The sequence below is a fragment of the Ostrinia nubilalis genome, chromosome Z (assembly GCF_963855985.1).
Source record: "Ostrinia nubilalis chromosome Z, ilOstNubi1.1, whole genome shotgun sequence".
In the NCBI taxonomy this organism is placed as follows: domain Eukaryota; kingdom Metazoa; phylum Arthropoda; class Insecta; order Lepidoptera; family Crambidae; genus Ostrinia; species Ostrinia nubilalis.
Window position 1 is genome coordinate 4,202,965 of NC_087119.1, and position 27,003 is coordinate 4,229,967.

The 27,003-nt window shown below is 34.6% G+C and overlaps 1 protein-coding gene and 1 long non-coding RNA gene across 2 annotated transcripts in view; one reads left to right on the plus strand and one right to left on the minus strand.

The window, feature by feature from the left end:
- The window catches only part of LOC135087023 (uncharacterized), a 65,670-nt gene that overhangs the window by 6,421 nt on the left and 32,246 nt on the right, over positions 1-27,003 (plus strand). The gene's annotated exons all lie outside the window — the stretch shown is intronic.
- LOC135087185 (uncharacterized) lies at positions 1,019-1,926 on the minus strand. Its single transcript, XR_010260696.1, has 2 exons — positions 1,830-1,926; positions 1,019-1,761 (listed from the first exon to the last, which is right to left on the minus strand). It is a non-coding gene; the product is annotated as an uncharacterized LOC135087185 (long non-coding RNA).

Here is a 27,003-nt window from a genome sequence, read left to right on the forward strand (position 1 = left end):
GTGGTTGCAGCGTGGTTGCAATCAATAATTTCAAAAGGGTTTCGTTGCAGTTGCGTTTCCGTGTGTTCTGGGCCTTAGAAAAAGATTTTGGTTATGCCCCCTGCTGAATATTTTGTCACATATAAATACTTAAAATCTAAGATACATTTCTTTTCCGCCGGGCCTGGTTTTTTAGCATTATCTTTTAAAAAAGAAAGTAAAAAAAAATTGCATAAAATTTTCTTTAAATTGCAATAGTTACAGTTCTATAAAATTGTACAGTTTTCGTTTCCTTGAATTTTCAAAAGTGAATTTCTTTCTGTGTCGCCCTGTACTTAGAGACAAATTTAGCTCGCAACTTACTAAGCTAGCCAAGGAGGACTCAGCTGTTTAACTAGTCGGCCAGGGTATCACATTTTCCGCATTCCCAATCCCTACATTTTCCCTTATGTTTGAAACGCAGAAAAAGCTCAGGTAGCATGGGTAAACTAAGTATACTCGTAGTAACTACAACAAAACTTGATGTTTTAGTAAATGGTAATAATAGAGCTTCTGGAATTAATTAATGAAATAACCCTTAAGGGTGTTATTGTTTCCAACACCTGCCAGTATGACCAAGAGGGCAAGTAGTCATACCCTGGGAAAGACGGTATACACTGCCGCCATTTCCGGTACCCTTCGGCAGCCTTAGAAAATAAGTAAAATTACCTATGTAGTTTTGGCTACTTGAGAACTAGATTTTTCTACTTTTATACCTAATTATTATAATTGCAATATTTTAACCCTATATTATATTAATTCATTTTTTTTTTCACTTAACCCTTAATACTTTATTGTTTTATTATTATGTGTATTACTTAACGTAAAGTATTTATTGTTTCATTAATTCGTGTACTTGTGTACGTCCGGAATGTTGCAAACTATTCTGGATTTGTCTTTGGTTTTGTTTTGTAATAAGTAAGAGTAAAATTGATTTGTAATATCAGGTGCCAACAACAGGTCCTAAAACCTGTACCTATTTTTTCTATTGATATATCCATTTCCGTCCAAAACTAGTTATATTTAGCATCCATAATACGATTTTAAGCGCTATCAACGGTATACAAACATTGCAAATGTACAGAGTTATAGAATTTGTATAATCAAAAGAACAAGATACTAAAGTTATTATTTTTAAGAAATGCAAGTTCATCCAGAGTAATGTTAATCCATTACTTTATTTAATAACCTACTTCTTATGCCTTGTAGGCTACAATCATCTAGCCAGTTGACACATTTCTTTTCCACGTTGTAGTATATTGCGTTAGGTATCACTGTCACGAATGGGTCTGTAATATCAGGTTTCATGACTAGAAAATCATTTCTTCCCTTTTTCTCGACATATGGCGAATCCAGTAAAGCAGAACTCTGTTTAGTGAGAGCGTCCATAAGCTCATGTTCCACTATTACCGCTTGTTCGTTTCTTACATTCTCTCTTTCTGGATCAGCTGGGATGGCTACTTCAGGAGTTTCTTCATCCTCACGTAGCATTTTTTTCAATTTATGTTTTGGCATATACTTCGATAACGCTTTGTAAATATGTTGAGCTTTCGACAAGTTTTCATGGTTTGTGGATCTGCTTTTTAGCAACCGTCTCGTAGACAAATCACTTAAAATTCGTTCTAAAATGTTACCACTTTTATGATTTTCTAATCGGTCATTTCTAAGTGATCTTCTATGATGTGGCACCACTCGAAGACCAAGAACAAGTTCGGTCAGGAAAAGGACAACAATAATTTTTACCTGAAAATACGTTATTTTAATTAGCTCACAATATTTAGAGAATTACGTGAATATCGAATAATTAATACCATTATTAAATTGATTCAAGAAAAAAAGATTTCATTATAAAGGTAAAAAACGTATCAACGTATTTATTTTTTCCTTTTATGATCCGTATTGCGTATATTCTGCTTTCTTTACTTATGCAATTAATTTATTTTATGACAAATTACAATTGAATTTTAAATAGCCGTGAAATTAAACTTATGCATTATCGATCATGGTGCGCCAGCGTTTTGTCATACAAAATGAGATATTTCTGTATTGCTTCCCGAATACAGTGACACACTATAGGGATGCTGACTCGGTAATGAAATAGAAATATAAGAAAATATTAGAGATATATTAGAATTTTTTTCATAAACAAATAATAACAACGCTACTTCGAGTTGAAATGTCGCATGACGTCACGTTTTTGTACAATTTTTACAGAATAGTGACGTCATGCGATATTTCCACCCGATGTAGCACTTTTATTATGTGGTTATTGAAAAAAAAACGTTAGGTCAGTTATATGCCTAAGATTTTCAAAAGGTTGCTTGAAAAATATTTTTCTAGAAAAATGGACAAAAAGACGTAATATAGATTTCATCTGTACATTATCGAAATATCAATAAACCGTTTTCTAATTCCAAATACAAACAACCTTAAGCCTAGTAGTAGACATTAATTTATATGAAGAATCGGCTGATACCAAATCGGTGTAATGTGCGCATTATCATACGAGTACATCTCCATACTGATTAACAGCCCGACTCAACTATCGACCGAAAAAAAATCGGTGGTCTGCGCCTAGGCTAAAAAATATCATTGCAGTCTTTCAGAATAGAGGTTTACAACAGTAGGCGAGATTGCAAAGTTCCGTATGCATGTGGGTCCGTCCTTTTAAAGCTCGCAGATCTTTACTGACTCTAATAAATCCTACCAACTATAGACGATCCTTACTGCCCTTGCGATGACTCCAGAGTTCAAGATATTGAACATCTCATGCGAGACTGTTCAATATTTAGCAGACCCCCGCATGAGGACGAACAAAAACAACAAAGAATAACAAACCACAATAAAATAACCAAATCCAAACCAATCGACACATTCATGGCCGTCATCAACTCAATAGACCAGCAACTTGATCTCTTTAATTTCACGTTCGGTAGCAGACTGCAATCAAACGCCTTTTGAGCTCAGAACTTTCTTCACCAAGTTCAATAAATTGCGAGCACATTACATACTAAAATCGTAAAAGTGCCAAAGACAAAAAAACATAAGGCCATATTGCCTATATTTGTCGATATAATATTATGCTGATAAACAAAGATTTCGCAGCTAAGAATTAATTTAAAACTGCATTCCTGTTCGATACAAAATTTTGAGTAAAACTTTATAGAGGTTATAAACTAATCACTAAGTAATGTATTAGTGCTGGAGGGATCAAAAGCGTTAAGCTAGAGCAGAAGGCGGTGCTCTCAGAAAAGCCACCAACGCGATGGCAATTCTGTCCACATTCCAGAATTGTCTGAGAACTCCACCATGATACTTAATACCATCGGAAAACAGATGGTGATGGGTGTTGACATTGCTGAATCACTACAGGAAATTTACTTCAGCCCTGCAAAATGATGTTTTTTTTTTACCCGTGAAAGTGCATGGTAATTTTTGAAGATACAGTGTATCAACTGCCAATCAACTTTCCCAATACATCTATATAAATAAAAATGAATTGATGTTCGTTAGTCTGATTAAAACTCGAGAACGGCTGGGCCGATTGAGCTGATTTTGGTGTTAAAATGTTTGTCGTAGTCCAGGGTAGGTCTAAACGGTGAGCAAATAAGGAAAGATTGCCTTTAAGGCGGAACAGAGTTCGCCGGGTCAGCTAGTAACGAATAAACTCTTTTAAGAATGAAAACCATGTTTCAAGATTGTTATCTAATAAAAACATTGGATATTCATAAAGCTCAACGTAACGCTCACTGTCCCCTGCTCTAAATGACGTCACGTTGTGGTCGTTTTGGGCTGGCACTGAGACTGACGTCCTCCTTCAGAGTGCAAGCAGGCCTAGCTCACTCCGCGCGGTACATCCGATAATTACCTACAGCGAAGCGCCCCGCCGGCGGGTATTATATCAGTCGAGTGTCACGCGCGCGCCCGTCGGGACTTGATGTTTTGCCTTTAATAAATAATTTCTTTTGAATACAATTTATGATATTTTAAGAATTTTATCGTTAAAATATTAACTAAGTATTACCTTTTCGTGTAGGTAAATGAAACGGAAGAGTAACATCGATACACCAAATTACGACAAGCTAGTTCTTTTACCATAATGCATAGGTACCCAACAATATTCAGTAAAAAATAGTTCTCTCGTTCTAGGATGTAGCCGTTTCGTGTTTGCGTAGTAAGTAAGTAGGTAGATATGATGTCATTCTTTCTTCTGTGATAGTAGGTATGTTTAATTTATTTTTCTTATGTTAAAATAGGTATGAATGAAGACATTGTATTAAAATAAGTACTTTTTTATCCTAAGCAGGTATATTTAAAATGTTATTTTTACAAAGGTAAAATAACACTAATACTTACCTACATACGTACCTCATTACAAATACCTAAGTAGATTAATTCTATTTTTTCACTAGACAGCATTGCAACCCTAACAGCGTAAGAAGAGTTCAGAGACACGCGATAGAAAGAGACAAAACTTGTAGGTGAATAAAATTGTAGGTACGTAGTGCTGTGCGAGCTGAATTACACTGTATCGCGTGGTAGCAAGACTCGCATTTATTTAAATCGTCTTGCGGAGTAATCCTTCTGTAGGTACTACTATTATTTATTCTGTGGTGCAAGCCAGTTTGAGTCGAATCCAATTTGGGTCACCTGAACTGGGATCGTGCAAATAGAATAAGACAAAATAGCTGGAATTAGTAATAGTAGATATTAACAACAATAATTTGTGATTATTCGTAAAGAGGATGAAAGTCATCCTGGGATAGTGTGTTAAGAAACTCGAGTTTTTTCTTTGTGGCGGTGTACCACATTTATTTATGTATAAGATTATGTTTATGTAGTCTATCGTTCTTATGTCTTCTCCCAAGGGAAGATGCTCTCGATAGATGCTATGGCCAAGCAGAATTCCGAGCTGTCAAAGCAAGAACAGCACCTATATCTTCATTTCGAGACTTGTATTATTTTTGTTGATTGTGTAGGACAAAACACGCGCTGGAGACCTAGCTTATGTTAGACTTGAGGTTCAACTGAACGTGAAGTGTGACGCACGTCAATAAGTTCACAATACAAGAAATGGCTATCATAGCCATAGCTCTAGCTTGATGAAGAAGAAAAAGATAATTGTAGAAAGAAAGAAAGAAGATATTGAGTGCACAAAATGAATAAGGCTAGAGGAACTGGATGCGAAATTAGAACTATTATAAAGCATATAAACACAACTATCATCTAACTATACAGTGTGTCCGGGCATGTAGTAGTGATCAAACTTTAAGGGCGTAATCTATGGACAATTTTATAGATGAAAATACTTTAAATTTTGGGCTTGACCCATTTCTCGCAAAATTACAAAGATTGAAGTTTTTAGTTTTCACCTCTTCCTTCAGAAACAAGTGAAAGCCAACTTAACATTAATAAGCTATTAGTAGAAGTAGAAAACAAACACAAGTTTCATGCATTTTAAGTGAGTAAGAATTGATTTAATTGAAAAATAAAACATGACTTTTCACTTCTTTTTCAGTTATTTTCCAACACAAGAAAAACCAGGTCGTTAAAGTATGTTTTATTTGCATTGTATTATTAGTATTTGAGCTATTCTACAAAACGAATGTAAATTTATTACTCTACGTCTATTAGTTTCGAAGCTATTGTTGAACAAAGATACCACTTCCCAGCGGTTCCGTAGCGCTGCACTGTTAACATACGAAAATGCACTGCCTGAAAGAATCACACAACCTATTCGACTGCATGACTACACCTGCATAAGAAGTTATCCTTAATGTCTGAAGGCTTCACGATTCGCTCTCACCACTCTTTCGGCTTCTTCAATCTTCGCTCAAAGCTCTTCTTCGCTCGAGCATTCTCGGATTTCTCGGGCGTAAGTTATTTCCTTGTAATAGCCCCAGAGGAAATAATCGATTGGATTAAGGTCGTTGAGAGCGTGGTGGCCATAGGATTGATCCGTTGCGTCCGATCCAACTGTTAGGGTACGTTTCGTTTAGATGATGTCGAACTTGCATTGCGTAGTGACATGGCGCTACCGTCGCTCTGGAACACCATCGTCCGCCTTAGTTCCAGATTGACGTCTCCTAGAAAGAAAGATAGAAAATAATCTTATTTGGCAACAAAAGACACACATAATTAAAAAAACGAAACGACAAAAGTTGTCAAAAAGGTCACCCACTCAGTACCATCTTGACAGTGCAGCAGTGTAACTGCCACAAAGACACTGATTTTCAGTGGGTGCCGTTTTGCAGGGGCTTACGACATTTACAACAAACAAATTACCTAGCAACAATGGTAGTTCGTTTTGTAAGAAGTTTTTGTATGTTTCTCCACTGAGTCTCGAAGGCAGTTCAAACGGACCATTGAGGATCCCAGACCACATGTTTACACTGAAACGATATTGGAATGTAGAAGCTCTCACTTCGTGTGGATTTTCAATTGCCCACGTGTGGAGATTATGAATATTGAAGATTCCAACTCGCTCAAACCGTGACTCATCAGTCCAAAGGATTTTATTAAAAAATCCAGGATCCTCTTGCTCTCTCCTTAACATTGTTTGGCAAAAATCAACTCGCAATTGGTGATCTGCTGGCAGTAAAGATTGGACTCTGAATGTGAAACGCGTGCTATCCTTCTTCGTGTAGTATGTATTGAATAGACGTTCTTGGGATATCCAGAGTATGAGCCATTCTTCTTGCACTTATAGATGGATTTCTTTGAATTTCTCCAAGCACCATCTCTCTTCGATCCGGATCAACTCTAGGAACTCCTTCATGTGACTCATCTCCACCGGGAATGCGCAATCTGCCATTAACGTGTTGTGAGTGTTGATAAAAACACGATAGCCAGGATATAGCTCCCGTTGTGGTCCACCTCGGCGTTGAAGTTGATCACAACACAGTCGCGCTGCAGCGTGGCCGTTTCCTTGTGCGACTCCATAAAAATAGTGCATTTTGCATATTCACTTAAAGAGTAACTCATCTTGAACACTTCCAAGTAAACACAGTCCAAATCACAAAAATTGGCAGTTTTTGGCAAAACTTTAATAATTTGCAAACAGATCCCTAAATGAAGAGTGATTAAAACTTGATCAGGTGGCCTGACGTCTTGGCACCGCCTATTTTTAAGTTCCACACGAAAATATGAAGGTAATTTAAATAATTTCTCAGCCATTTCTTGTGATGGATTTCAAAAATAACTTCACCGACTTTTTAGTTTTGGTCTGTATTTTAAGCCCATTCAGTGAAATCTAATGTTTTCAACATCACAAAACTTGTCCATTACCATGCCAAATCTTTACTGAAAAAGCCGTAATCCAACTAGGATTCGAAATATTGCGAATGAAAGGTTAGTCCTTTTCAGAAGAACAAGAAATTGTACGTGAAGAGCGCTGTGATAGTATGGCTCGACTTCGTAGTTCTCAATCATAAGAGCAAAGCGAGACAGCCCATGAATTCTTTCAATCTCAATTTTGTGTCAGTTTTTTTTTGAGAATCGTTCACCCAATGTTTGCCGATAGTAAAATATAGCTCTCCTTTTTTTGGTACGAGTATTGCAAGCAGAACGAACAAATATTTATACCGTAACCAAATTGCAATCCTTATAATTCATAATATTGCTCGAGGCTATTTGCGGTATTGGAAAAAAATTCGTAGTAATTTTTCAAACCAAAATCGTTTACTCGTATATCGAAATTGGATTTCTCTACATGTAATAATGCAAATAATTGATGCATGTTATGTATATTAATATTAAACCTTTATGTAGGAAATTATAAACATTACTTGTACACAGTGGTGTAAAAAAATAAAATTTGTGAGAAGTCTTATATGCGAATAGGTATTATTGAGTAACCAGTAATTAAAGAAACTTAGTATGGACAATCAAGCCAATTGTTGAGATACCTTTAAATCTTCGGAACGCCGCACTCAAAGAAGTGTCCTTACCAGAACAGGCAATTCCCAATCCTCGGCTCCCAACTGGAGTAGTGTCTGATCTCCGTGAAAAGCTAAATATAGTACTAGAAGACAACGTACCTTTGACCAAACAATTGAGAATAATTCTAAATGTACTAAAGCCTGGTCCGTGAGCACGTAGAATCCCGTCCAATGACCTCAAGCTACCCATCCTTATCGCTCGCGCGTAATTATATTGCTGTCGCGACTGTGCGATGCGCGCCCGCAGTGAGTGTGCGAGCGCGACAGCAACATAATTACGTGCGAGCGACAAGGATGGGCAGCTTGGGGTCATTGGACGGGATTCTACGTGCTCACGGACCAGGCTTTAGACCCGAAGGTGAAATACCTCCCTATTCTTCCCGCTAGTGGAGAGGACACTATACAGATCAAACATCCAGTTGTTCACAACATCTTAGGAAGTTCTTGGGAGGAGCAGGAAAACAGATGTCTTACATGGCAAGAAGTATATTTGTTTCTGATAATTTGTTACGTTTTCAAGCAAATCATACCATCCACTTGAAAGATTTAGCTAAAGATAAGATATCGAGGCTTAATATTAGAATAGTTCACCTCCACGTATTAATAGTTCAAACGCGAAGATTTACGAAGTATTTATGCCCCAGCAGAGCTTAACGAGAGGTGGGAAGAAAGCCGTGGGCAAGCGGATAATATCGGACTAAAACATAATAAAGCAACAGAATAGAGCGGGTGGATAAAAATATATAATGCAAACCACTGGCCGTTGCGCGTACTTGAGATAAAGTTGCTCTCTGTCAAAACGACAACGCGATTCAGATTCGTCAAACAGTTGACTTACGTTTATTTTCCAGTTGCGTTGCAGCGTCTTTCCATTCTATACATGGCTTTAACGCAGCCATAGGAAACTGCTTACTTGGAATTATTTTTATGTTTGAGACTTTTCATTGTTTTGGATTTTATTTTCAGAATTATGAAACAGTCAGTTTTTTAGCGGGGGATTAATTTAACGTTTGTTTAAAATAAAAACCCTTTGAAAGTTGGTAGTCACGACAAAGAAAAAGTATAATAAGTTAATACAAAGTGGTCAAGATTTTGCAAAAGCAAACATTCCAAAATTGTGGGTTTATCTAATAATTAGTAGTATAGCCGACATCATTTACGAAATATATCGATAATAGAATTCACTGCCAGCGAACAAACCATATCACAGTCGTATTGTTCCGAGCGCAATCCGTGTTCCCAGAAAACCACCTTAATTCAATTACACTCGATGTCCATACCTCGGTGTTAAACACATGGACAAGCATGCATGATCACTAGCATAGACAATTGTAAAAAACAAGACACGAAGAGTTGTTTTCTGTTTTTGTTCCATATTTTCAAGAAAACATGGTCCACAATTAGCTTGCAATCCCTCAAACAAAGAAAGTACCTACCTACTTACTTCTATGTATATGAACTTGTAACAAAATGAGAGCAAAAATATTCAAATGCATTAACAAAAATAACTTGTTATAGGTATTAAGCGCTTTTTGGTTGAACAAACGAACGTTGAATATCCTTTGAGATCCTCTTAAGAGACCGTTATCGTCACCACCACTGAAGCGTATAATGAATAATATTCTCGAATATTAAACATTTTTGTTCATTGTAGAAAAGCGTAAATAAGTCTAAAGTGCTACGAGCATAACCTTCTGGTGAGATCCCACATTAACGTACTTTATTTACTATTAAGTAGTTAGTCTATTTTATTATGCCTTCTCCAGATAGGAGATACTCCGAGCAAAGCATTGCGTTCGGCAAAGCTTGCCGGCAGCCGCCCCAGACGACGCACACTACGCACAGTGGTCTGAAAATCAAGCTCCATTATCATAGAAACTTAATGACAGAAATTAATAAATAAAAATATGAATTGTGTTTAGTATACCTCCCTTTGTTTTACTAATATAGTATGAAGGGTACGAGTAGCTCCAGCGTCAAGCTCAGCGTGAGAAAAAAAACATATTTAAAACGGTAGGGATGCGCAGTAGCTGATAGGGCTTCCTGCTGAAAATCAGTGTCGGGACATCCTATAAGGTGTCCCAACTAAAACTGAGCGGGCGCCCTATTAACATGCATTCGTCTCTTTCTTTTAAATCTATTGTAGTGTTTTTTTAGTAATGTGTGTTAATAAAGTCATTTATTATTTTTTTTATTTTTTTGTATGGGAAAAACACTTAAAGTGGCTGGTACTCACACGTTCAAGATGACACACAATTCTTGTGCCTTTGAGTACCACTATGCAATATGCATGATTGCGCAAGCTTTGGAAATTTTGAATTTTCGTCAGGTTAGTAGTAGTATAGGCTGTGAAATATACTTTGACAACTTTTTCAATTCTCCTAATCTTCAATATTTACTGGCAAATATGAATATAAAGGCTTGTGTAACATTCAAAATAAAAATTATTAAAAAATATCCTTAGTACGAATTTATTACTAGTTATATCACATAAAATAACATCAAAGATTTGATACGTTCCTCATTGAAAGTAGGGTTTAGACAACACGCCCCATACAACCTACTGACAGGTCGAGCTAAAAAACAAAGAACCTGGAACGCTAATGGCAAGTGCAACATCCTCCAGCAGTTGCTGCGTGCTTGCCGGAGCTAGAACTCAAAAAATATAAGACTTAATCACGACCAGGAACTCCAGGAGCAATTACTGCGCCATAACGAGGAGCGGCACAAGGTAAAATGGGAAAAATTCCACTTCGAAATAAAAATATATAAAAAATCTGCTGAGCGAATAAAATAACAAACGACTTTTATGAAAGACCATAACAAAGAAATTACGACGAGGGAACGCTTAAATAATTTGAGGCGTAGGTACATCTATTTCCTTGTAAATTAAATTTTGGTTTAGGTTTTCTAAAGGTTCGGCCAAACCAACGCGATCAACCGGCGTGCAGCGATGGCGATCAATGCATTAAGGTCTGGTCGCCATCGCTGCACGCCGGCTGATCGCGGTGTGATCGCGTTGGTTTGTCCGAACCCTTAATCTATTGCTGTCGCGCAAGCCTTAAACCTCCCCACAAAGCACGATAGAGACAACTGAAGTTTGTACTGAAAATACCTATTAAAATTACAAAAAAATATGACTCTACCGGTACTTACTTATTATCCAGAGAAAACAAGGGACTATGTTTGTATAGAAAAACCGCCCTTGTGTTTCCATTATACTCACTCGTTATTAAACTCACTTTATTGTTTTACTAGCGGCCACCCGTGACTTCGTACGCGTCCTTTATGCGCAAATTGTCAAGCGGTCGCAATCTTCCAAATTCGCAAATTGTTAAATTTGCAAAATGTCAAATGCGCAAATTGTCAAATTCGCAAAATTTAAAGTGTTCAACAAAATCAAAATCCTAATATTTTCGTTATATCAAATCAACAAAACAAAACCAAAGTTAAAAGATGTTCAATTTGAAGTTAGGTATAAAAATACCTAAAAAAGATTTTGTTGTTGATTTTATATTAAGGTTTTATGGTTTCAAATTAAAAAAAAAAGATAGAAAAAAAATATATTAAAAGTTTTGCCAATTAATTACTTGACTTTTACTTTTATTATTAAACCTAAAGAACTGGACATTTTGAAAACTAAAAATTATATTTTAATGTCAACTTTACTAATAAAAACATTATATTCCATAAAAATGGCAAGCATGTGCCCAGCCCTTAGACTATAATATCTTAATAAATGCATGCCCCGAGCGGAGGTAGGAAGGCCTTGTGACGCCAACACGCCGACTCTTATATACCACCTACTTCAATACCCGAAGGCTTCTGTGTGAATCATGGTCCCGTTTTCATGTTTTAAACCGGCTATTTATAAATTTTCTCATTTTATAGGGGTTCATTGAATATTCTACAACCTTCAAACGAAAATAATACAAGAGCGAAATAAACGATTGACTCACTGTGATTTTCCGAAACATAATTATCAATTTGTGTACAACCCTGAATCATTTAAAAAAAACACAAATGAAAACTATTAATTATACCATCTTTTGAATTGTATAAATAAACTTACAATACTAAACAAGATTTAAAGAGTGGGTGGGACTCCTTATTAGGCAAGGTAAATATGAAAACTATTAATTATACCATCTTTTGAATTGTATAAATAAACTTACAATACTAAACAAGATTTAAAGAGTGGATGGGACTCCATATGTGCAAAGTAAATTATAGCAACTGAAACGTTTCAGCTTTTAATTGCTCTCGATTAATACATCTTATCTTACATTATAATATTCCATCCATCTAATGTTACTGTCTAATTGCACCGTCTGACAGTGGTTGCAAAACAATTATAAGTTGTGTATTGCGCTCGGCCGGCATTCAAAGGCTCTAAGTTTTACTTAAATTAAAATAAAAAATCTCAATCAATTGACTACTTTTCAATTTCAGTAATAAAATATGATCAAGGATAAAACCGACCGTTCTATTTCTGTTTTTAACAAAAGGTTCTAGGACATTCTAGCGTCCTTATCCCATAGAGTTTGTTTAAAAAGTCAGATAGAAGTATTAATGTGAGCCGGGTCAGTGCCAATGGCAGCTCATGAAGCTTGACACCAGGGCAGTTACAGACATGCAGTAACATTTCACCGGCACCTACTTACACTAACAGAATCGTTATTTTATTTAGTGTATAAAATCCCATTATGCCGACTTATTTATAGACGATGGTACGTCAAGCATTATATTTAACAAGACGAGATTTATTTTTTCCCAAATTACTTATTTTTTCATTTCCAATTCAATAAATAATTGCACTTTACACAAAATTTTACGTGATTGTTAAAAATCTGTAAATTTTTATTTGACAAATTAATTCTAATTACCACTATCGTAGTCATGTCGGCCTACTACTACTATTCTGGAGGTAGCGGTGTGTGCATGAACATATTTGTTTATATTGGACTGGGTGTTTTCTGTGTATAATAAGTGTGTATTTACAAAAAAAAGTATTTGAGTACCTATGTTTAAATAATAATATCCGTTGTCTAGTACCCATAGTACAAGCTTTGCTTAGTTTGGGACTAGAAGCGCAGTGTAAAATGTCCAAAGATATTTATTTATATTTATTTATTATATATTTATTTATTATCATACACAAACTCGCCATTATCAAAAAAGGTTAATTAGTAACGGTTTAATACTATCTCTACCTCATGAACTTCAGTTATCTGTAATTAAGTTGGCTTCGACAAATGACGCTGGAAAGGTGCGCAGCTCGGGAGCCTAAAAACCGCGGAGGCTTCAGGGCACGCGGGGCGGGCGGCCCACAGACCTGCAGCTGAAATTCAGTGAGCCTAACGCCGCAGTCAGAGGCAGACGCTTCTCGCGATCAGTCCTCACCGCGCATACTCTTACTCTTTCGCAGACTTTCATCTCCAAGTAAGTGAACTTTATATTTTATCAGTTCGAAGGTGTCCAAATTAAAGTCCTAAATTACAACAGTATTCAAAACTTTTTAGGCGTTCTTCCAAATTATTCTTTTCAAATTTCGATTTTTGAAAAGTCTCATCAAAATTGACTTGAGTGTGAACTTTTTTAAGTATTGTCCGGTAATTTACCTCAATTAATGACGCTCCAATTTAAGTGAAAAGTATTACTTTTTCCTTTTCCTATCCCCCAAATTCAGTTTGTACTTGTTTTATTTAAGTGAAATCAATAGTTTTCTAAACTCAAGACTTATAATAATTTAAAATCTAAATTAAAATTGTCCTAGCCGCACACTAACTTTTCTTAAGAACCTTTTATGCAAAAGTATATACTTAAAAAATTGCATAGTATTTTAACATCACTAAATATAACGAAATAAGCTAGTTTAATTTGCTACATCATTATATTTTCAATTTAAAAGGGAAACTTTACCAGTTTCAAAGTTTTTAAAAACTTTAGACAAGCTTAAAATTAAACACGGTGTTACTTTGCATTCTTGTCATATTTAAAGAAGTAAAAAACTCTAATACTGCTACTAAATACAAATCAGTAAAAAAAGAAATGCCCTAAAATTGTATTTTTTAAACTTGAGTATTTTATTTTGTTGGCAATCTGATACACCACTAATTATCGTAACACATCACTTGTTGACGGAGACTCTTTCTATTTTTTAAATATCTATTGTTTTTAAAATTATTTTTGACACTTTTGTAAAAAGCTGACGCCCGCTAGGTTAATTCCGATTGCGCCTGTGATTAATTTGTACCATTATATTTTCAATAAAAGTGAAATTTTACCAGTTTAAAAGATTTTCAAAGTTTTAAACAGTTTCTACTAATTTTAAATAACATTAAAAGTTATATAAAGTTATTAAACAAGTGTGAGAAAAAGAAACCTTATTACAAAGTGTGCTAGGTTTATTAATTAGTTTAAATACGCGGCGGGATTTCAGAAAGGAAGCATACACAGACAAAGTTTAAATAAATAACTGGTATTTTAATTATTTACTTGAAATTTGTGAAAACTGGAAGGGAAGACATAAGAATGAGACTAAAGCGCTAAACTACAGGTCAGCTCGACCAGTTCCGCAAGCTTTTTGCAAAGCCCGAGAGTTTATTTTTAAAGAACAATCAAAAAACTTTAACCGGAAACAGTTAACTTCTTCAAATAACTTTTCTTCTTCGATTAACTTATTTTCATGGTTATGTACCTATTTCTACAAAACATTTTAAATTTACATTCAAGCAAATAAAAAACGCAGTTCTTCTAACACATACAAACACAATAACCACAACGCAACTGTAAAAACAAGTCTAGAAAATTTATTTCGTTATTAATAGTGCCCTGTTACTATTATATTATTTTACTACCTACTTGCTCGTATTATAAAATAGTAACTATGACTGTGTTTTTTCTATTATGTTACAATTCATTATTGGTTTATTTAACATACTTATCAAGAGCGTCATTTACTTGCGGTTGCATTTATGAGGTGTATCTTATATTTTATTTATTGGCAAAAAATTTATTCGTAAAAAATGTTTTCAAAATTAAATCTCAATTTCGACGGCTGTGAGTTTTTGATTTTACGAGCATTAAAAACACCGTCACGAAAGACGCACGTTTTGTAAACCTTCATGAATCAAAAATCACAAATATCGATGGTGCGTGGGACTCACTAGGCCTAGAAATTTATATAATTGATCAAAATTCGGGAAAGTGAGAGAAATTATTGGCACGAGAATGGACAACCCCTTCAGCTGAATCTACTATTTTCAATTGATTGCAAAGAAGAGAAAACAAAAGTTTTTTTGTTTGATTTTCCAGGTCGAGAGACCACTTGAAATCAAAAATGATTACTATTTTGGTTGCCATCACAATGGGAATAGTTATGATTACGACCACTTTGACTGTGGTCTCGCAGACCTTCTTTATGTGGGTGACGCAACTAATTAGCCTGGTGATATATAATTTATTACTGATCGTAATGTGTTGGCATGGAGTAACTCAGAAAGATGAAGATGACGAAGACGATTACTGGCTTCCTAGCGAAGCTTGCCAAAAATGCCATTCCTGCAGATCCTGCTACTCGCCGGTCTAAGAGCCTCATCATCAGCATCGCCCCAGTAGTAGTAGTTCATGCGGCTGATGATGTCCTATCGTGCAAAAGCTTTGTGTATTCTTCAATGAGACTGTTAGGTATGCTATTTCGACTGATAATTTAAAATTATATGTCCTCATTACCTATAATGTTATAATTACTTATATGAGTTTAACTACGTTAACATTTTACAAATGTTTATTGCCCTTTTTCCGTAAACTTAAAGACTGTATTTGAATGAATTTATTGGTATTTTTGTTCATACTAATATTTAGGGCTGATTTTTCAATTGTCAGATAACTTTTAACAGAAGAATAAACTTGTCGTTTCGACATATTTCTCATACTAAATCTGTCAATGTGCCAAACTTATTCTTCAGTCAAAAGTTCGTTGCATAAACTATAAAAAAATCAGCCCTTAGTATCATAATTATTATAAACTTTAACTTTTACCAATATTGTGTAAGTAAAAATAATACTGCCATTGTTACTGCCACCTTATAAAATATAATTAATGTTATTATGTATTAGTAATATCCTCTCAATTTATATTAAGTAGGTATTTAAGGTATAAGTAGCAATATTTAGACTTTTTAATAGTACAGTATTGTATATTTATTTTATTTTGTATTTTAACTCAACAAAACATTATTTTTACTAGGTTGTATAATTATTTAGGACTATTTAGTCACTGTAAAGTTTTATTGATTACATTGGGTTAATTAATTTGACTATAAATATCTTCAAAAGTAAACATCTAAGTGTAATTTAAACTGACTGATTTTAAAAGTATAAGGTTGTAAATTCGTATAAGTTTTTATGAAAATAAGTTTAAGAAAACACCTTGCCCTGTTATTATTGCTTTCAAAAAGTACCCAATCGACTCATATCTGCAAGCTTCAATAAAAATTCTGTGTGTGAGTTGTGTTTTTATTTATTTATATCTTATTATAATATTGATAGATACCCAAGTATTTTAACTTCAGGTACACGTTTTCTTGCGTGATCTATTCAAGTTCAGGTTATAGATAAAAAAATTGGCCAAGTGCTTGTCGTGGCACGCGCATTGTAGGGTTCCGTAGTTATCCGTCGTTACCACAATACAGGGTGTTTGGTGCATCGTGTGCCAAAATGATTTGGCGGATAGAATGGGTCATTTCCTATATTTTCAGCCCCCATAACACGTTCCATGCCAGGCGGCTACTTTTATATTAATTTTTTTAGTAATTTCACCAAAATACCCAAATCGCATCATTTAATTTCGATTAAAAAAAAAACTACTAGGCGTAGCCTCAAAGTAAATATTTTGTTTTGACGTGCATTGATGTACGGTTGCATCAAATCTAAATTTACTGGCAAATATCATCTAGTTTTTTTTTAATTCAGCTTTGAAGTTTTCCTAAAAGTTAAAAATGGACTGAACATTTAAGTTTACATGGCTATAAAAAAATAAATAAAAGAGATAGCAATCTTCGGATTTTATCAAAACTTCTCTAGTCTATCCCCATTTAAACGGTATACTAATCTTGTTTAAATAATAACAATAACTTCACAAATTCCTTAAATTAGTGCATTGACTCTACTCGGACTGATTTCCGAAATTTGTGTTTATATCCCCTTTTGTGTGAATAGCACGTTATTAAACACCTAACAGGTAAAAATTATTTATCTTATACAATGTAAAAACCTTTACCCTATCGTTTTTCAATGTGGATTTCTTGAAATTAAAGACGAAAATAATTATTTTGATCGTTTAATTATTAATTATTACAAATTTTGTTCAAAATGACCGTCTCGGCAACGTATACATACACTCACGACATCTTCTTCTAATTTTAACTGTTGTCGTATGCAGCCACATTTCTCTTTTTATTACTACAAAGGCGTTTTCTACTCGTGGATTGGAAGAGATGGCCCTATACAGTGGCCTGCACGTTCCCCAGACCTAATTCCGTTAGATTTTTACGTCTGGGGACGAGCTAAAGAACTAGTGTACGTAACGGATTCAAACAATAGAAGAACTACAACAACGAATAGAAAACGCCTTTGTAGTAATAAAAAGAGAAATGTGGCTGCATACGACAACAGTCGAAATTAGAAGATGTCGTGAGTGTATACGTTGCCGAGGCGGACATTTTGAACAAAATTTGTAATAATTAATAAACGATCAAAATAATTATTTTCGTCCTTAAATTCAAGAAATCCACATTGAAAAACGATAGGGAAAAGGTTTTTACATTGCATAAGATAAGTAATTTTTACCTGTTAGGTGTTTAATAACGTGCTATTCACACAAAAGGGGCTATAAACACAAATTTCGCAAATCAGTCCGAGTAGAGTCAATGCACTAATTTAAGGAATTTGTGAAGTTATTGTTATTATTTAAACAAGATTAGTATACCGTTTAAATGGGGATAGACTAGAGAAGTTTTGATAAAATCCGAAGATCGCTATCTCTTTTATTTATTTTTTTATATCCATGTAAACTTAAATGTTCAGTCCATTTTTAACTTTTAGGAAAACTTCAAAGCTGAATTAAAAAAAAACTAGATAATATTTGCCAGTAAATTTAGATTTGATGCAACCCTACATCAATGCACGTCAAAACAAAATATTTACTTTGAGGCTACGCCTAGTAGTTTTTTTAAAAATCGAAATTAAATGATGCGATTTGGGTATTTTGGTGAAATTACTAAAAAAATTAATATAAAAGTAGCCGCCCGGCATGGAACGTGATATGGGGGCTGAAAATATAGGAAATGACCCATTCTATCTGCCAAATCATTTTGGCACACGATGCGCCAAACACCCTGTATATTTCAGAAGCAAACAATTACTTCATTTAAAGTCACTTTTCATGTTTTCTTGTAAAGAATTTGTACTGCTTAAGAAATTTTATTATACACGAGTCAAATGACTATTACTCTTAAACTAACTGATGTATCTTAACCGTTATAATTTACCGTGAAAGTTCATGAAAAACAGTATTATTATGCATTTTTCCATATTTTTCAAGCCACCAGTTTAGTTTTTAGAGGGGGGGACCTTTGAGTTTTTTACAGCATAAAGGTACTATAGATCTACGCGTTCATGAGGAAAGGAGTAGTAACTTTAAAATTATTAAAAATATATTTAAAAAAACTGCTTACTAGATCTCATTCAAACCATTATTATATTGGGTTAGCCTGTAACAATAGTAAATGTGTGTGTGTAAATAAATAAATAAATAAAGAAGAACGGTCATCTGTGACCCAGGCCCGACAGAAACGAGACATACCTCAGTTTTTTTGTCATGACTTAATTAGTTAAATTATATATTTTTTATATTCGAAATCTATGTATAACACCAAAATATTACCTTTTGTTTTTGTTCAGGCGTTATACAAAAACTAATACAAAATGCCTATTTGTCACCAAAATTGGTAAATGTATGTACCTAAATGTTTATTACAGCTGCTATGGAATGTATCTAGGTGACCTGGAGATACAGCCGAATTATACAGGGTGGAAACGAGAAGTTACAAAATCCAAAAATTCAATGTTACCAGCTTCCATAATCTGTAACCTATTATTGGTACCATTTGAAAGAGCTCGTGAAGCACTTTCAGAATCAGTAACTAGTTTTTCGATATCGTGTATAGTTTAGAAATAATCGAGTGAGATCACTTATCGTTCCATATGTATAACCACCCTGTATAATAAGGCTGTATCTCCAGGTCACCTAGATACATTCCATAGCAGCTGTAATAGACATTTAGGTACATACATTTACCAGTTTTGGTGATAAATAGGCATTTTGTAATGGTTTTTGTATAACGCCTGAACAAAAACAAAGGGTAATATTTTGGTGTTATACATAGATTTCGAATATAAAAAATATATAATTTAACTAATTAAGACATGACGAAAAAACTGAGGTATGTCTCGTTTCTGTCGGGTCTGGGTTTTTTTTGTATGGGGCGTGACCGTTCTTCTTTTCGTTGGAAGTTTGCATGGTAATGTACATCATATTTTTTTTAAGTTTTACTATTCTCTTATTTTCGAAGTTAGAGACACACACACACACATTTTAAAAATGAATTTAGTACGTTTTCATTGAATGAATTGTCCAGGACAAAATTGGTCGTTCAGAGCGTGATATAATAACGAATCAGCAAAAAGCAAAATGAGTGAGTACCAGGAGATTATTCATAATGCAGAAAGACATTTTCACAATCATAGTGAAACTCAAGTCAATACCAAGAAATTTCCTAAAATACGTTTAACTAAAGGATAACATAGAGACAAGACTTGAAGGTTTGGGAGATAATTATTGGTCCACATTTCGGAAAAATCACTTTGAAATTCTAAAAGCAACGCAAACAATTGACAGATCAGTCATTGAGTATTTCTCCGAGGGATTATTCGAAAAATGTGAAGATGTTTGACGTCAATTTGGTCGCAGATTTGGATATAGTTCCAGATAACGGAAATAGTTCCAGAACACTCAGATCAAAAACAAAACATGTCTGAGATTACACATGAGTTTAAGTTACCATCCATCAATGTTCCTACTTTCCATGGTGACTACAATAACTGGATTTCGTTTCAAGACATGTTAATTTCGCTAATTCACAACAACAACTCACTCAGCAACGTGCAGAAACTACATTATTTGAAGACATCTATCACTGGTGAAGCAGAGCAGTTTTTGAAAAATTACCAGATCACCGATGCTAACTATGATAAGGCTTGGGATACACTGAAAAAGAGGTTTGACAATAAACCCTTGATCGTACATAAACCACTCTGACAAGATTATTCGCACAAAAGAAAATGCGGAGTGAGTCATCAAAACACCTAAAGTCGCTGTTGGATATTACGATGGAAATTATGGAATGCCTCAACAGCCTAAGAATTAGGCTCGTCGTATTGTTTTCGTATGCAGCCAAATTTCTCTTTTTATTACTACAAAGGCGTTTTCTATTCGTGGATTGGAAGAGATGGCCCTATACAGTGGCCTGCACGTTCCCCAGACCTAACTCCGTTAGATTTTTACGTCTGGGGACAAGCTAAAGAACTGGTGTACGTAACAGAAATTTGGCCGCATACGACATCAGTCGAAATTAGAAGAAGATGTCGTGAGTGTATACGTTGCCGAGGAGGAAATTTTGAACAAAATTTGTAATAATTAATAAACGATCAAAATAATTATTTTCATCTTTAATTTCAAGAAATCCACATTGAAAACCGATAGGGAAAAGGTTTTTACATTGCATAAGATAAATAAGTTTTACCTGTTAGGTGTTTAACGTGCTATTCACACAAATTTCGCAAATCAGTCCGAGTAGAGTCAATGCACTAATTTAAGGAATTTGTGAAGTTGTTGTTATTATTTAAACAAGATTAGTATACCGTTTGAATGGTGAGAGACTAGAGAAGTTTTGATAAAATCCGAAGATCGCTATCTCTTTTAAAAAAAATAGTTATAGCCATGTAAACATAAATGTTCAGTCCACTTTTAACTTTTCGGAAAACTTCAAAGCTGAATTAAAAAAAAACTAGATGATATTTGCCAGTAAATTTAGATTTGATGTAACCCTACATTAATACACGTCAAAATAAAATATTTATTTTGAGGCTACGCCAAGTAGTTTTTTTTTAAATCGAAATTAAATGATGCGATTTGGGTATTTTGGTGAAAGGATGATGGGCATATTGGGCGTTAAACCAACAGAAACAAAAAGTGTACTACATTAAAGCTTAATACTAGTACTTTATTTCATAGTATGACAACAATCCTGAAATACGCGGGGATACGGAGATAGAGGTCATTGAATATGCAAAGTTTCCATAGTATTTCACATCACACTAGGGTAATAAAAATAGTATTAGGTCAATTAGTTGCTTGTATCGATCATATTGATAGTATTGTATCACATCTTACTATCGATTCTATCGATTAAGTATGTAAGTATACCGAATAAATCACAATCGATTATTCGATTGCAATAATCGAGTATAAATAGCTGAAAATAAGGAATCAAACTAACAATCAAATGATAGTGATGATGGTAATCAATAAAATCGATTAATCGAATTGTTAATCGATAAATCTTTATTTGGCAATATCGATTAATAATCGATTCGTGAACACTAAAGCTTAACTGGTAGAAATCCCATTGAAACATGACTGTGTTCATTTTATTTCTCTAAATGGTACCTACGAGTAGGTGTGGTCCTACGCACGTAATGTAGAACATGATACTTATTTTATACCATTTATTGGCCCCACTCCTTAACTGTTGGACATAATAAATTGATAAATAACTTAATGTATCAATGTAGGTATATTAATTGATAATATTTTTTGTTTGCGCAATAAAACACCTATGACTATTATACATTATGTCAATTTCCAAGCAAACCCGGGAGTTTTTGGTAGTTAATTATATGAAAATATATTTCTGATACTAAGTCCTAACAAATGATAGTAGTTACATTTCTGTTGGTTTTACGCCCAGATTCCATAGAAAAGTGCGCATCATCCTTACTAAAAAAAATAATTTAAAAGTAGCCGCCTGGCATGGAATGTGTTATGGGGGCTGAAAATATAGGAAATGACCCATTCTGTCCGCCAAATCATTTTGGCACACGATGCGCCAAACACCCTGTATAGCTTAGAATAGCGCTTATCTAATGATCCACAACTCTATAAAGAGTATTTATTAGAGAAATCAAATCACAAGGAGTTAGTAGAAGATAATACTTCAGAACAACGAGAAAGAGCAATATATTTACCTTATCACGCCATTGTAAAAAGGACAGACAAAGAACTAAAGTCCGATTTCGATTGGTCCACCGCTACGAGAAGAGCTTCGAGATATTATCATGCGATGGAGAAAACACAAAGTGGCATTCACTGGAGATATTGTTAAGATGATACATCTTCTCTTCTACAAGTTCAATTACACATAGAAGACGCTGACTATCATAGAATACTTTGGAGATCATCACTGCAAGAACCAGTCAAGGAGTACAGATTTGTTAACTGTCACCTTCGGAACTGCAAGTGCGCCATATCTTAGCAATTAAAACGTTCCAACAAATAGCGAATGACGAAGAAAGTAAGTATGGCAGTTCAATTGCTGATATTGTGCGACAAGATTTCTACGTTGATGACGTGTTAACTGGAAGAGACTCTGAGAATGAAGCCATCGAAGTTCAGAAGAAGCTAACAGACATGTTGAAATCAGCGAGTTTCGAACTTTAAAAGATTGCTTCTAACAGCGAAGATTTTATGAACGCTTTGGAACCTGAACAATATCTGTTAGTGTTGACAAACCAGAATCTGTCAAAGCCTTGGGAGTGGTCTGGCTGGTTAAGGAGGACAAAATCACTGAAAAACAAATTTCATGAACCTTGTAATGATGATACTGTAACGAAAAGAAAAGTTTTACGAGATATAGCTTCATTATTCGACCCATTGGGATGGTTTGCACCTGCCATTGTAACTGCAAAAATTTTCTTGGAAAAGTTGTGGTTACAGAACATGGACTGGGATGACACACTGCCTTCTCAATTACAAGAGAAGTGGTTAAAATACAAAAGCGAATTACCTGCACTATCGGATATTACAATTGATCGGTGGATATGTATGCTAAAGATCAAAAGATTCTTGAATTACACGGTTTTTCAGACGCTTCGATCTCAGCACACGCAGCTGTTGTGTATGCTACAGTTATTATGCCAAATGGAGAAGTTAAAATTTCACTCATCATGTCAAAAACTAAAGTTGCTCCGTTGAAACATGTTTCACTGCCACGGCTAGAATTATGTTGTGCTACTTTATTATGCAAGTTACTAAATCAAGTTGCAGCCGCTATGAGAGTTGAGAAACAACACATCTATGCCAGGTCCGATTCGATGATTGTGTTATCTTGGACTAACGGAGATCCTTCAAGATGGAAGCCTTTCCCGGAAATGAGATGCCAACACGCCCGTTTCTGATCAGCGGAGTGGATTTTGCGGGACGGATAAGTTGTCGTATGAGCAAAGGACGTGGTACAAAATCTTTCATGTCCTACATATTATGTTTATTATTCTGCATGTCAATGAAGGCAGTGCATATTGAGTTAGTGAGCGATATGACTACTTAAGCATTCATTGCTGCGTTTAAGAAATTCGTCTCAAGACGAAGAGTGATCACGGTACTACATTTATTGGAGCCCAAAGAAAGTTACTGCACATGACGTGGAAGCGGTCATTAGAGGACAAGGGAACCAAGTGGCGTTACATACCCCCCGGAGCACCAAATTTCGGCGGTCTTTGGGAAGCCAGAGTCAAGTCGACGAAATAGACATGTTGACACCACAGTCAATTGACGTACATTTTAAAACTGTCAAAACGAAACTCTCCCATAGATTTTGTATGGCACTACAAGCAAGTGACGTCACTATTTTGTCAACTCAATCAAATGACTTTTTTCAATTACAATGCGAACAAAAATCGTAATTTATAGGTAATTTAAAATTAATTAAGTTTATAAGACCAGAATGAAGGGTCTTTTTAAAAAAGTTGTGGTTTCGAATTGTTGGGGTATGGTGTCAAACTGTCTATTCCACTTAATAAGAATCATTGGTGATGCGAAGGTGATTTTTGAAGAACTCACGACTTTACTGGTACAGATCGAGGCCTGTTTGAACTCAAACCCCTCTCTCACCTTTAAGCGATCATCCAGATGATTTGGAATCATTAACGCCAGGACATTTTTTGGTTGGAGGTCTACTTGTGATAGTTCCTGAAGTTGATTTGACAGACCAAAATATGAACACATTACACCTATTGACACGCTGGCACCTTACTCAACGTCAAACGTAAAGAAGAGTTTACCACAGGAGATCTAGTGCTCATCAAAGATCCACGTCTTCCTCCTGGAGAATGGACTTTAGGAAGAAATTTGTAAAAGGATACCCAGGCACTGATGGTTTGATGAGGACTTACGACATCAAAACACCATCAGGACTTCTTCAGAGAGCTGTGACAATTTTTGCCCTCTTCCTAACTAGGTGTTCATCAGTCAATCATCATTTTCATCATTCAATCAGGAAATCAGTGTGTTCTTTGGGCGGCCGCGGGGATAATGATCAGGACGATTAAATCCTTTTTATTCGTAATCGTTCTTAAATACTGGCTAGTTACAAAAATAATAAAAATAACAAACTGTCATGAGTGTGAATTGACTGTCATCTAAGGTTGTCATAAAAAAAAAATTGTAATGTTCTGTAAATAGTCTTAAAATAAAAAAACAAAACAATTTTTTTGAGTTTCAGTTCTAAGTGTGGGGAACCCCCATAATTTATTGTTTTTCTATTTTTGTGTGAAAATCTTAATGCGGTGCACAGACAGAATAGATCTACTTACCAAATTTCAACAGTATTGCTCTTATAGTTTCCAAAAAAAGTGGCTGTAAGCTGTAACATACGGACGGACAGAAAGACAGACAATGACAAGACGAATCTTTAAGGGTTCCGTTTTTGCCATTTGGCTACGAAACCATAAAAAATTACAATGATTGATATTTATGGAGTCAGTGCCAGCTCATCAGCATGAGATGATGACTACAAGACACAAATACTTGAATAACTTGAGAAAAAATATAAATAAATAAATAATAAATAGATTTATATCCTTGGAATTTTTACACTGCGCCGCTGAAGTAGTCCGTTTTATTAGACATGAATGAAAAAATGAATAAAACTTAAAAAACAAATAAATCTCCGTTTACCAACATTTTCTGTTGGTTTAAAATAAACTGATTATTAACAACGCTTTCTGTTTTTTCTCCTTTTAATTATGATGTTATTGTAGTCTATTTGTTTGCATTTTGTTATATTTAATCCTACTAGTAGAAATAAACGGACAGTTTTCGCCGTTTAGTTCTACTAGTAGAACTGAACGGACTACTTCCGCTAACCCCAAACTAAGCAAAACTTGTACTATGGGTAATAGACAACGGATATAAACATACTTAAATACTTTTTTTTTAATTACATACATATTATACAATAGGGGAGAGGGGGGCAGCTTTGGACAGGGGCAGCTTAGAACAAATGAATTTAAAAATCACTGGTTTAGGCTACAATGGTATACATCATAATTTATATTGCCAGCACTGATGCGCATAGCCGTCACATCTCATTTTTAATATTTAACTGTAGGTTAACCGGTAAAAGTGTTTTTTTGTTTTTGACTGCCAATTTCGCACTTTTTTATTTTGGTTCTAAGGATTTTGTGGACGTAGTTTTATAAAATAGTGAGTGGTTTGTTTACTATATGGAAGTTTAAATAGTTTCAATGAAGATTTGATAAGAAATTGCAATATAAAAATATGTTCCGTTATTAAATTTATGTTTTTTTTCTGGAAATATACCCATGGGGCAGCTTTGAACGAAATGGTTGGGGCACCTTTGAACTTTATAAATTTTCTTTTTTAAGTGATATTATGAAACCTGAAGTTTTCTAATACTTCGTAGAAGTTTCTTACATAAAAAATAAGCAGATTGCTTTACTGTGACAGATAAAATTTCAAGCTGGGTGAAGTCCGGGCAAAAGCTAGTTTTAGTAGTTGATTAATATTTTTTAAATTATGCAGTTTTGTCTTTGATGTGTCATTAAATAGAAAGTTTATTAGTATTTAGTTAATTGATATATCTTATATTTACTTTTTTTAAAATAATATCCCTAAGTTTTGTGTTACTTTGTACAGAGTGATGTAAAATAAAATAAACTTGTTAAATTGTTCCCAAATGACACTGATCATTTAAAATTTTGTTTATTAATTATTTAAAAAATACACATTCATAAGTATTCAGTTTTATTTAATTGAAAAAAATACTAATTCAAAACTGCCCCAGTCGTGTTCAAGGCTGCCCCGATTACGGGGCAGTTTTGAACGTTTACAGGTCTGTGCAAAAATCTAAATATCTTAATAAGCGTTCATGAATAATAAAGAACAACATCATTATTTTGTTGTGTGATAACCATGACCTCTATCTAGGAAGAAAAAATTAATAAAATCAGTCAAATTTAGAAGATATTTAATAAAGTATGAAAATTGTTCAAAGCTGCCCCCCTCTCCCCTATACATAGAAAACACCCAGACCCATCACAGAAATTAAAATTTATTATTTCAATTTCCGCCCGGCCGGGAATCGAACCCTTAAAGTGAAGCGCGGCAGAAGGAAACTTGCCCCCCCTTGCCCTGCTACCACAGGGGGACTCCTGATGTCTACCGACCGAAATCCACTCAGGAGCACCCAAAGAACCACTGTTGCAAAAATAAGCCTTCTATACCAAAGTGGAAGGGTCTCCAAACAAATCATTGCACTAAATTACCTTCTAATTGAGGTAAATATCTAAATAGTTATAAATAAGGTTTGATACTTTGTTTTATTTATTGAACTTGATTTCAATC